Genomic DNA, 13,867 nt, shown 5'->3' on the forward strand with positions numbered 1-13,867 from the left:
ACCTTTCAAGTACATAGCTGGAAATTAACATACAACCAATGAATAGTTCCTTTTGGTCAATAAGTTTTTAAATTTTTGAATAGAATTCATCTTCTTCGATATTTCTTATAATTAAGCAGATTTGATATTCAGATATAAGTTGAAGAATATTGTCGATTAGACATAATTACATAGATACTTATACTTATACATATGTATATGTGAATATATATGTATATGTATGTAAATATGTCTCCCCTGGATCGTTGATGATTTCATTAATTAATATTTCGTTTTTACTTTTTAATAGGTCAATGTTTAAATTTTATGATCTGCCTAAATCGTTTAATTTGCCAAACATAAAATAAAGAGAATTTCAGTAGTTGAAATTGTTAAATACTTTATAGCAAAAACATAAAAAAAATAATACAATTAGTTAAGCTCTTTATTATATTCTATATACATAATCTATTCTACTTAAAAAACTCAAATTTAATCTGCCAACAATTTTAACTGTAATTTTTTATAATTTTTGGGATCTACCTAAAAATTGCACATCAATGCTGAAATTTGTAACTTTACTTCTTACAATATAATTTTGTATCTTTTCATAGCCCAATGCTTTTGAAGGCCTTGAAGGTTAAATTTTAAATTCCAGTTGAATCAGTCCAAGCGGTGATATTTTTTATTATGTGTTTTAATGCTGAATTAAACAAATTGAATTTTTTGTTACACATTGTCCGACAATTAAAAGAGGTATTCAATATAATTCATGGTGGAAAAAACTCAAAACTATTTGTTTTTCCTTTTTCATCTCAAGCCATTATAAGCAAAGCTTTCATAAACTTCAAGAAATAGGCAACAAAACGAAAAAAGAAGAAGAAATTTAATTTTTTTGAATATTCTGTAGTCAAAAGTTGTCGTTAATACGATTTTTTGAAAGTGCTTTCCCTTCTTCTACATTCTAAAACATATGGAAATTCTTTTTTGAGGCGGACCAAGCAAAGTAAGCAAAGAATTTATTTACAATTATTAACTTACCATTGCCATTACCATAATTATTAACTACCAGGTAAAAGATCAAAAGGACAACTATTAGTATTTTGTTTCTTTTCTTTAAATTTTGTAAAGGGTCCCAAAAAAATAAGTAATGTATTTAAATTACATACAAATGGTAATAAACCATAATCAAAATTGGTCATTTATGTTTGGTTCGATGAAGCTTTTTGCGTTATGGATGAAGCAATATGGTTACCTGATCCATAAAATAGAAAACCCCTAACAATTTGTCAGGTATAGGTAATAAACAGGTAAAGAACGTTTGACATTTCGGGTGGTGTGTTTATATTACTTAGAAATCGAAATTTGGCGACCCAAAGACTGTGAATTCTGCAACAACTTAAAAGTTTCAAATGAATCATTATGTTGATTTGGGACTGACTAGACTATATAATAGACATTACAATGATTCATTGTTTTTGGCATTTGTAAGTCTAGGGCATAGATTACATAATACCTGAGATCGTTTTTAGCTCGAACTGCATAGGAACCTGCAGCATCCACTTGAAATCACACTCTTGCACGTGTTCTATACTACGTATAATACTTTTTCGAAATGAAAATACCTTGTCAGCAATTTGCGTATTCTGCTGGAAAATGCGTTTATTTCTTCGAAGATAAATATTTCCCTGTTTATATGGAAATATGTTTGTCTGTAAGAAAGTGTGTACAATTTGCAGGGTCTCTGCTTACGTATGCGCCAGTTCTACCAAAAACAAAAACAAACGAAAGATGAAGAAGTGGAAGAAACACACACACAAAACAAAAAAAGAGATATACAAATTGAATTGTTTTTCTTTTAAACCCAACCACAAGACCCATTCCCATTTCAATTGTTGATAATTAATAATTTGCTCATCGAAAAACAACAACCATTTAAATACCAAAAATGAGAAAAAAAAATATATACATATGTATATAATAAAAACTGTGTAAGCTTCTAAATTTAGCTTATTAGAGATCATTGCTGTTGAGATGCTCTACTGCAAGGTGTTTGGTACGTCGTATACAAAAGATTTGTTTGAAATGCACTCATCAACAACGCCCACATGATACCTGCGATTGTGTGTTTGTTTGTGTGTGTGTGCTTTTCGTACTTTGCCAGTAATTATAGTACTTGACAGGTTCTCAAAACCAAATTAGGCAGCCCAGGAGAGGGCTGTCAATCAAATTTTGTAGATTTATCATCTTCCATCCGGTAGATTAAAAAAATAAGCATATTTATTTATATTATAAGAGTTAAAGTATAGCGAGATCAGATGTTTCTCATGGCTGTTCTTTAGTCGTAACATAAACAGTTGGGCGAACACAGCGATCAAGCATTGAAAATGCTAGAACTAAACCCAATCCTCACACCTCGCTAAATTGATAAGAATTTTGAGCGACTTCTCACTTGGCACAAGCTAAAACTGTTTGGGAATTGTTATGCGTCACAGGGGGAAAAAATACGCTTGCTTGTTCTGTAGGCAGCGCAGTAGAAGCAGAGGCCGAGGCAGAGGAAGAGAGCTCTGCCGTTCAGCAGCTTTTTATAGCAACCAGAGATAGGGACAAGGAAGCATTTTAACAAGTCTAAAAGTATAATATTAATTATAATTATTAAAGTATAGCAATAAAAAGTCTTTAAAGCCCTAAAAAACATAATCATTCATTGTTTAAACCTACTTCCTTGTTTGAAAACCTCCCTTAGTTCCTTGTTAGGGTCATAAATAATACTTTTTAATTTAATTAACAAAAATTGGTAGATACTCAGTTTTCCCTTGTGTTTTTATTATGTTTTAGTTATTCCCTTGAAAATCAGTGCACAAATTGTTAAAATTAAACACAAATTAAGAGTCTATAGACAATTTGAAAGAATTTTTTAAAATAGTTTTACAAATCTAACTGATTTTTCTTAGACTGTAGTTTGGCGAACTTCTTCATGACTTCAAAAAGATATATATATCGATTTTATAACAACTTAGCTTATTTTAAAATAGTAGCAGTATTTTGAAAAAGTTAATAATTATATTGGTTTTCGAGTATCGGAAATTTAAAGATAAAAAATTCGAAAACATAGTTTTAAATAAAAACAATAAAAAATTGTCAGAGCTACTCATTCTCAAATTTGAGGGTTTTTGTGAAATTTTTAAAAATAAATTGAAGTGATTCCATGTTAATATGGATAATTCCTCAGTTTATAGTTTGGCCAATTTTTAAATGATTTAAAAAAGTATATTTTAAAAATGTTTATCACGTTTTTTAAGATAGATGAAATTATAAAACTCTCTCAACGATCTCATCCGTTAGAATAATATTCCATTAAATCTTTTAAAAATAAAGAATAATACTCACAGTGTTAATTTCACACATAATTATGGCTTATCACTTGGTCTTTATTAAAATAATGAAATACTGACCGCTAGGTGCGCCACAACGGCTACATGTTTCATCCTTGTATTATTGGAACACAAATATATTTTTACAAAATAAGTTTTCTACTTAGTATAGTTTAAAATTTATGAACTTGAAATGAAATGAAATATTTATGACAAAAACAATTCTAGAAAGTTTTATTACACAAATTCATTCATTTTACAAATTCAAGTATCCTAATTGGGTAAAGAGTATCTGAAAGTCATCCCAACAAAAATAAATTACTTTTGGTTATGGCTTTTTGATTTGGCTATTCAATAAAGTGCTCTGAGACAGAATTTCCATTTTATTATTGCACCAAAACAAATTGCCATTTTTGTACAACTTTCTTGACAAAAACGAAACAAAAAACACATGTTGGCAATTAGATTAATTTATAATATTATTTTTATTATTATTATGGTTAATGACAAATGTATTAATTATATACATATATGCAATAGCCGCACATATAAACAAATTTATATCTGATCGCACACACGCCCACAGTTCGATTGCCGCACAGTTGGTTAAACGCCCAAGTACTAAATGTAGATACAAAATTATATCGGCCAGTGGGACAACTTCATGGGTAACTCAAGTCTGTGAGGTTTACATTTCAATTGGAATGGGATTTGGAATTGGAATTGAAATTGGTATGAGAATTGGTCATGGTAGGTAATAGTTGTCGAGTCTGATATACGTGGGCGTTGGGCTTAGCCAAATTTGAACTAATTTCCATGAAGCGAAAATGAAAACAAAATACAAAATGTTTTTTTTTCTGGGCCACATTCCTTATGTCTACCTAGAAAGTAATTTCATTTTATGTCTATTTTTAAAAATTTACCATTTCGACCAAATATTTTTTTTTTAGCAAGAGACCAAATGAGGACAAGTCCTCGTAACTGATGAAAATTAGCCAAACAATTAAGTGCCTTAGGATTAAGGCAACGAATTTCAGATACCCATTAGAGAAAAAACTAATAATATTTATTGTTTCAAAGATTTGGAAGACAGCAGTCTGAGTATTCAGACTTATATTAGAGAAAAGAATAGTACTTTTTTGTAAGAACAAGTTTTAAGTAGATAGTATTGTTATAGACAGATTTACAAATTGTCATGTACTTTCTCAGAACTATCTAATTACAAGGTATTAGAAGTGGCACTTAATTGTTGTCTTTCTATTTTGCCCACATTTGTTGATTTATATTTGATCATACATTTCTCATAGTCAGTCTCCCCTGAAAAAGTCATTGTCAATGCCAAATGAGAATCATTTTGTCTACGAAATAAACAAAATACACCAAGAGGCATAGAGAAAGATAGATAAACAAGAGGGAGAGAGAGAGAAATGAACACATGTTTTTATGTAAATTTGTGGCATTTCATGTCAGTGACACTCAGAGTCAATGAATTGTATTTTATATTGTTAAAGCTGATTCATGCTGATGATATGATGATGAACGTGTGTTTGTATCAATGTAAAACGTAGCTATAAAAATCTATGACGCTTCAGTTATTAAATACAAATAAAATAAATATATATGTACATACATATATCATAGTTCAAACAAAATCAAATTTTTGCTTATTCCATTTTGATTTAAAGTTTCCTGCTTAGTTGTTTGAGGTCAATTGCAATTTTTAATTCATAAATTTATTCCACATTCTTAGCATAATTAAGAATACAGAATGGAGTTAATATAACGCAGAGAAAAAATTATTACAATCATATTTAATTAACTTTTCATTTTTAAATGTATAAATATTCTACTAGATTCTTAAAAAATTTTGACTTTATTGTTTTATTCAACTTTATTGCTGGTTTTATTTGTATTCTCCATTAACAAATTTGTGTATTACTATATTTATTTTCTCTATTAACTTTCTTTAAAGAATTGTTTGAAGAATTTAATAAAACAATTTTTAAAATTTGCTTTAACTTTGACACTATCTTCAAAAAGATTTTAAGACGTCATGGAATTCTGTTTATTCGTAAACAATTTGCTTACAAGTTTTTTAAATAAAGTTTATTTTAGTGGACCGAAAAAGCTGAATTTACTTTCGTAGAAAAATGTTATTTTCGAAACAAACTGTGTCTAAAATTATATATTAATATTAATTTGGCTTCAAAATTGACAACATCTGGTATATAGTCATTTAGATTGACTAGACCTAAAACATTTATAGAGAGTTTTAGATGGAAAAACATTATTTTAGAGCAGGCTTTAGACATTTTATTTACATATTTAATAAGTTTTTTTTTTTGGGAAATTCCCAATTAGTTAGCTCCAATTCTTGAAGTTGTTCCTTATTGTTTTTTAAGCGTTTAGTTTTTCTTTTTTCCAGCTAAAACTCTTTAAAAATGATTCTTTAATTTCAATTGACACCTTCATAAGGTCCAAAAATTATCGAATTTTTAACCGATTTAAATAAATAATACTTGACGCAAATGATTTAATCTACTTTTGTTTAAGGTTCACGAAATATTGCACTTTAGAATCAATTTATAGAGTAAAAAGATTACAAAATACCCAAAAATAAAAGCAAATTTTGAGCCCAAAACATAGGTAATTTCTGCAGTTTTTCGTAATATTTTTTAAAACTTTTTCATAAAAATTTGTTTGTAACTTCTTTTACTTGCTAAATGATTCATTTTTCCCCTCGGAATCTAATTAAAAATAATTCTATAAATTCAATTGACGCACCTCCATCGAGTCTCGCAGAAATGTGATATTTATTGATTTCAAGGTTAAGTAAGACTAATCAACATGTCAATCAAATGCAAAAAATAATAATAATATACATAATATATAAACCTATATATACTAAATGCTTGAATGTAGATATATACATATATGATAATTTCTTATCTCATATTCAATACGTATAACATGCACAATTAGTGGGCAAAAGAAAACGAATTCTTATGGCTTTATTTTATCTACAAAAAATATATATATATGTATATTCGATAGTCAGCATTAGCGTGTAATGGATAATTGAAGTGACAACAGAAAACAAAAACTTAGACTACTTAAGCGCCACTTCTTAACGGGTGTTTGGGTGTTTAAGTGTCTATTTAGGTGTGAATTGTAACGATTGTTGTTGTTGTTGTTGTTAATTTTCTCTCCCCTTGAAAACCCAAACAAATTTGTTGTCTAGTGAGAAAAGTCAACAATGGGCAAACATTCAACACTAACAGCTTAGTAACTAAAACTCAATAGAGCGTGACGTCAGTTTTGAGATCCGTATTTGCTTTTAGTGTTTTTATTTTTGTCGTCGGTTAAGTGATCAAGTGATCACTAATCAGAAGGGGGGTAAGGAAGCAGCAGCTACAGGTGGTAAGTGGGGGTGACGTCATTTGTCAATTTATTGACAGGCGTCCCCAAAATGTAATTTAGTTAACGATTGAAAGCAATTCAATAAAATGCAATTAATCAATTCAATATGCATCAAGCCAACCGATGCTCAGTGGGGGGGCGTTACGCTACACTTTTGTGTGGTTTTTTTTGTTGGCAAAAGGCCAAAGTTGAGAATCGATCTATAGACAAATAAATATCGTAACTTAGACTGGGTGTGGATTTTTGAATTGAAATAGATATGTATACCCCCTCTGGCCATAATCATCATCATAATAATCATCATCATCATCATAGTCAGCATCGTAAAGATCATTTTGTTTTGTAGCAATTACAAAAATATGCTAAAAACGTGCCAATTTATTTCTATGTACATACATATTTATTTCATTTTTTTGCAAATATATTCTTGACAAATAACCTTAACAGTGCGTATGAGCAATATTTCACTATCAAGTGGCAAAAAAGCGTTAAGAAAAAAAAAAACAAAAACCGATGACTGAGCTGCTCGACAGCGAAAACGTAAACTGCATTTTATGCAATTTACATTTTAATTGCCGCATATTGAATATCAACCCCAAGCCCCCAGACCCCAGACCCCAACCCCAATCCCAATCCCAGTCTGAACAACAAAATCCAAGCAAGCAATTGCAATCCATTTAAATGGCGCTTTACCTAATGACAACCTCACGGCTTGCCATCAAAATATAGCCAAACAAATGCAAAAAATAAACACAGAAATTAAATATCATAAACTGATACAGACATACAGTAAACTCTGGCTAACATTAACCCTCTAATTGATTATGCTAAATGGCTAAAAGTAACTAAGAACCTGTAAGGCGTGAGTTAAATAATTATAGATTCGTTTTAAAGGTGATTTGTTTTAGATAAAAACCTAAGGTATTTCTGGGAATTCGTTATAAAACTTATTCGATGGGATCGATTGGTTGGAGCTGATAGCAAGCCAAATTCCCATTTTAATATTATTAAAAATATGACGACTATAAGAAGTAAAGTATCCACTAATATCAATTCTAATTGGTTTCTTTAATTCGGTTATTTTTCTTAATAAATTAAATTTAATTACTTTTTGCATTACAAAGCCCTTAAATAATGTATTTGTGTTCTAATCTACATTACAAATAGACTTAAATTCCAAAAGCAAATATATAATTAATAATATTTATTTATAAGATAGAAGACTGTAACCTGTCGTCTTCATAAACATTATTTGCCCAGAGATAACTTTATTTATTTCATTATCCGATTGTAATCAAGAATATCATTTTAAATGCAGTTGCACTAAAAGTTTATCTATATATGAAAATATTTACAGTATTTTATGATGGCTGTAAAAGAATTTGTTGAATTAGAATTAGAATCAATAGTTAGTTGAATCCTCATGCTGGGAAACTGAACAAGTGAGCAACTGAACAAGTGGTCAACTGAATAAGTAAACAACTGAGTAGTTCACTCACAACGACAAAACTATTAGAAATGCTTCTTAGTTTATCATAAACTTATAGCATATCTCTTCCCTTACACAAATTCTGGTATTTTATCGTCTTCTGTGAACTGTGAACCATTTTCTGAATAGTAATACATATATTTCTTCGATTACAAAACTGACTTGCTGATTTTTAAGACATATTTAGGGAAAAATGAATACAAGCATCTTAATTTCACATAAACTATAATTTGAAAAGCTTAAAAAATGCTTTCCCCTCATTAGATATGAGATTCCTAGACACTTTTTGTGATAGATCTCTAAAATTGTTAGATTTAATATGGCTTTTGGCAAGGTATGTGGTATGCGATTCGAGGGGTCTTCAACCTTAATGGTGATACACATTTTGCTTTCAAGAGGCCTAAGCCAGTTTATTACCTTTTGATAGACATGCTTTAATGCCAATTCACTGACCCCTTATATACTGACTGTTAACTAAACAGATGAGACGAAATGACATCACCGTCATTTGAGCAGAAAGACCAGTAGCCCGTTTGGGTCATAGTCAAAAAGAGAGGGGGGGATAGAGAGTTTGTTTTTGTTTTTGTTTCTTGGTCTTTGTCTTTGCCATGGAATAGCCGGAACTATTTAAATATTTGTGTTTTGCTTTTGTTTTAGTTTTTGTTTATCAGTTGAAATATTTATGGGCTTTATTGTTACAATTTGCTCGAGTTTTAAATTGTCGGAACCGTTGTTTTTTTTTTTTTTTTTGGCTTTTGTAATATCGACAAAAAATCTGGTTAACCTTAGTGATCAATTTATAAGATTTACATACAAATTTTTAAGGGGTTTGTTGTTTTGTAGTTTGGCCAGTTTCTTTATTTACATATTGGAATCATAATTTTTGGTCTTGTGTTTGTTTTTAATTTTCGTTTTGCGCAGTGTACAAAAGTAAAACAAATAGAGGAAGAAATTTTCTGTTCGACCCCTCAAGTTCACGGTCAATGAAGCAAAATATACATTGCAACATTCTGGCATAACAAATACGTACGTTTGTTTGTATGTATGTATGGTTTCGTTTAAAGAAATATTGTTAACATATTGCCGATCTAAGCCAAAGTAAACATCGAAATCGATGAAGCGCAACACGGCAGTTCTCAACGCCTTTCCAATAACATACATAGACAAGGAAATATTGGCCCGAAATCATCATCAGCAAGCAATGGATAGATGCAAATGCGGTGGGATACCTCTCGGCACCTCCATTAAAATAGATGATCGATTGCATCGTGCAAAATTTTGTACGTTTTCCTTTTGTGGTTCATTCATTCATTCATTCATGCCGTGACTCTCTGCTCAGTTTCACAGTTGCTGCAGTTAGTCAAATTTGCTCTATCATGTTAAATGTATCTACACCCACGAAATGCCATTAGGCAAAAGATACATTCATCTGGCAGCAAGGCAGGAGACTTGCAGCTGATCTTCACATTTTTTGTAAGTGGAACAAAGCAAAAACGAACAAGAACAAAAAACATTCACTGGGTTACTTTCTAGTGCGTTCTTTTTTGTTTTGGATTTTCCTTTGTATCTATGAAAGAGTGCAAGTATTAGATTTTCCGATTACGTTTGGCCCAGTTTTCCCCATTTAACAACAAATAGTAGGTAATATTAAGGCCCAGTTTTCTTCTACTTGGTCAGAAATGGCTTATACAATTATAATCTGGTAATGGCAGATGATCTGATGCATACATATAATGGGAAATATTTTAAATTCATTTGTTTAAGGTTAATTCTAAAAGAATTTCGATTATTTGCATCATTTGAGATCGCAACTGATCTGAATATTCGTTAATCGATCAGATAACTGAATTTGTAATCGTTTGATGTGGTTCAATTCAATAAATTGTCTTAAATAAATATTTAACAAATACATATAAAAATAGCATGAAGTGGAAAATTAAAATATAAACTCTATATAAAGTGATATAAAGTATAAAAAATTGTTTGTAAAAATATGACTTTTTATTGTTTTAGCCCCTGTAGATATTCTGAAAAGGATATCGACTTATATATATTTTGAAATAACAAAAAGAAATAAAACTTCATTTCATTTATCCACCTCTCGAGTCAGCTAACAAAAAAGATTTGATATGAATCAGAAAAATCGCCAAAATCAAACCAACTTATTCTTTAGCATTATTAATGCAAATATTTCTCAATATTTTTTTGCAAAATATATGCCAATATACGTATATAATTTCTTTTTACATCATGAAATCCCTTTGGAGTACATCCCATAGTTAAAAAATATGGAACATGCAAATTTTTTTATACTAAATAGAGTGAAAACTATAGAAAAATCTGATCTCAAATTTTTGTTACTCTTTGCTAAAAAATTTTATTCTATTTCCATTTATGTAGGTTTACATTGAAAATTATGGCATTAATATATTAACAAAAAAAATGGGTTCTTCAAATCTTTCGAACGGATCCTAAGTATGTATGATACTTGTTATAACCTTCTTGGATGTACGATGTTTTCAATTATTAAAAACTACAAACTACATATATGAAAATTTGGCACAAAAACAAGAATTAATAAATATTTTTCAAATTCATTTTTAACTTAAAACAATAACAAGTAAAAACAACGAGTGAGAAGAAAGAAAAGATTTAGGAGTGTCATGCAAAAAATTTATAATAATAACTATATTTTATGATAAAAACTTTCGAACAAATTGCTTTATTCATAAAAAGATACTTTTGGAGGAAAAACACTCCATTATTGATCTACCATTGTAGAGAGTATTTAAAAGTAAGTCAGATGTTGGTAACCCAGAGAAGGAGCTGATTACGACCCCATATATAGATTATATATCATAGCATAAAGTGTCTGCCCGTCTGTTCATATTAGCTTGACGTTCTCAATTAGAAAGCTACTGGAATGAAACTTGGTAATATGTATACGTAAATTTCTTTTAAATAATTCCAAATCCGGAGGATGGGAAGTTTACCATATCTAAGCCATCACAAGAACCATTACAATATATTTATTATTTAAAAGAGACCTAAAAAGATTTGTTTAGTTATGACCAAAACAACAAAAAATACTTTACTTAGTGGTTGCCAGATTAAATTGTATTAAGAATAATTATTTGTTGTTGTTTGTTTTTCATCACCTGCTTTGTGGTTGCATTATCTATCTGTCTGTCTGTCTCTATATAAAACCACAAGACGTCAATTCAAAAAAGTGATATGGATATTCCCCCACCAAGCATTCAATTACATTTAACATTTTCAACACCTTTTTTTTTTTTGTGCTCCACTTCTAGTCAATGAGTTAAACCAATTTTAACCAGATTAAAGACAAGTTTAATTCATGGAAATTATCATTTCCATGCCACACAAAAACTTACCAAATAAATAAATAAACTAACAATGACAACTCAATTTGAATTTTAATGATAATAGTTTTTATCTCAAAATGTTGTCTTCATCTCACTACAAAATAAACACGAATAAACTAAAAATCGAGCAGTCAAATAAAATTAGCGTTAAAAATAATCACAATTTACTTAATTTTTTTTTCTGTTTCCTTCTGTTTTAAACCGCACGCGCGTTTGCTGTCGCAACTGATTTGAAACTAAAACTGAGCCGACTCTCGGCTGGGGGACTTGGTATTGGAGACTGGGGACTGAGACTCCAAAAAAAAATAACAACAACAACAACAACAACGACAACAAAATAATGCAAAAACGGCCGACAGCCAACGACAACAACGAACAGTTTGCCGGCTTCCACTTTCAGCTGAGCAAACGAAATGTTTTCAACAAACTGGCGGGAATCGAGAGGCCAGCCTCATGCAGAAATTTGCCAAAACTTGAAAGTGTCAAGAGAGACAAGTTCTTAGCTTCGACATTATCAATACCCTAGAAGAACAAATACATATTTCAATATCATACATATAAGGAGAAGTAAAAGTAAATTACTTAAGGAAATTTCTTCTTAAGTATATGTATATAGAATAATCTGGTCTAACATAAGTATACTATATAGTGCATATTCTCCATTTTATTCGATTACTTTGTCATTGTAAACTTTGCCACTGGATCAAAAAATATAGTGCCGACTTAGCAGTAGGTATTCTTCACCTGTTTCTATTAGAAACTTTCTAACTATAGAAATCTGTTTTAGTGGTGAAAAGTTCGTTCCAAGGAAGGTTTATACTTAAAGTTGCTTAATTAGGCATATATTCGACACAATTTGCAAAATTGTATATTTAAGAATGTAGTACGCATTCGAGATTTACACGAGTACATTCGAAACACAAAACTTCAAGACTTTTCATCTCGTTTCATTCGCTCCGAAGCAATATAATCAAACCAAATATAGGAAAATTTGTAAGTATTTGAAAGACTGAGGCAAATGAGTGTAATCGTGGAGGACTCTAGTATGCATTGGGATACGTATAATTTGAAACATATTTTGAAGTTTTTTTTAACTTTTAAATATAGTTTCAGTATAATATTTGGGCTTTTGGGATTAAGGCCTTAAAGGTTAAGATCTTAAACTAAAAATTAAGGAATTTAGGAAGGAAATGTTATTATATTTTTTAAAATAACCATGATTAGATCTGGAATTATATTTTGGGGGTCCAAAAGAAAAAAAATTAATAATCAAAATCCAAATAGGACATTGATACCCGATTTCCACAAACTACAATCTTTTTGAGAGATGGGACATTAAGTTTTGCCTTGCGGATATTTTACCATTCCTTTAACCATCCAAAAGAGACCTTTCTCCCTAAGTCGTTCAATGAACTTTTTCTTATTGAAATATTCCGAATGCTAACTCTCAAAATTTGTCATTAATTGAAAAATACAGCAAAAAACAAAATGAAAGAAACAAAATTCAAATAAAGTTTGGATATCATTAACAGATATTTTTCTCGTTGCACTGCCAGTGAAATCAGCTGTTTGGAGATGGTGGATTCTCCCAACCCAATCCCAGCCTTTCCCCGGAGATACATTGAGAAAAAATCGGAGAACTCTAAAATATATAATATCCAAACAATAGACCATTATTTCTTTTATAACCAACTATGAATTATTCATATATGTAGTGTAAGCAATAATCTCTTTCGCTTAAAACTAATATTCCCCTCTTATTAAAGGGTATATTAAAATTTAAAGTCATTTTTCACGCGAAGTTGGAAACTGAGCGAACAACAATAAAAACAAGAAGGAATGAGATGCACATCCATAACGCCACACATTACGTGATCCGCAGTTTAAAGCAAGGACAATGCCAAGTCCTTAATTGGAAGATTGAAACAGAAAATTAATGTTAATTGTTAACTGTTAATAACTGCTGTCATTTCAAGCTCATTCAAATGAACAGCAAACATTGAACAATTGCAAGTCAAAGTCAATCGAGTGACTCTGAATATATATGTTTCACTTGTTATGTGGGTGTATCTAAATAATACTTGAACCTGACATTCAGAAACTGCATAACGCACTTCTCTGGTTGCTACACATAAAGATGTATACATACATAAAAACGTCAGCAGTTTCAACACAACTCGCAGTCTTAATGTTCAAATATTTGTATATGATTCCCAATT

Source organism: Drosophila willistoni (assembly GCF_018902025.1).
Source record: "Drosophila willistoni isolate 14030-0811.24 chromosome 2L unlocalized genomic scaffold, UCI_dwil_1.1 Seg139, whole genome shotgun sequence".
In the NCBI taxonomy this organism is placed as follows: domain Eukaryota; kingdom Metazoa; phylum Arthropoda; class Insecta; order Diptera; family Drosophilidae; genus Drosophila; species Drosophila willistoni.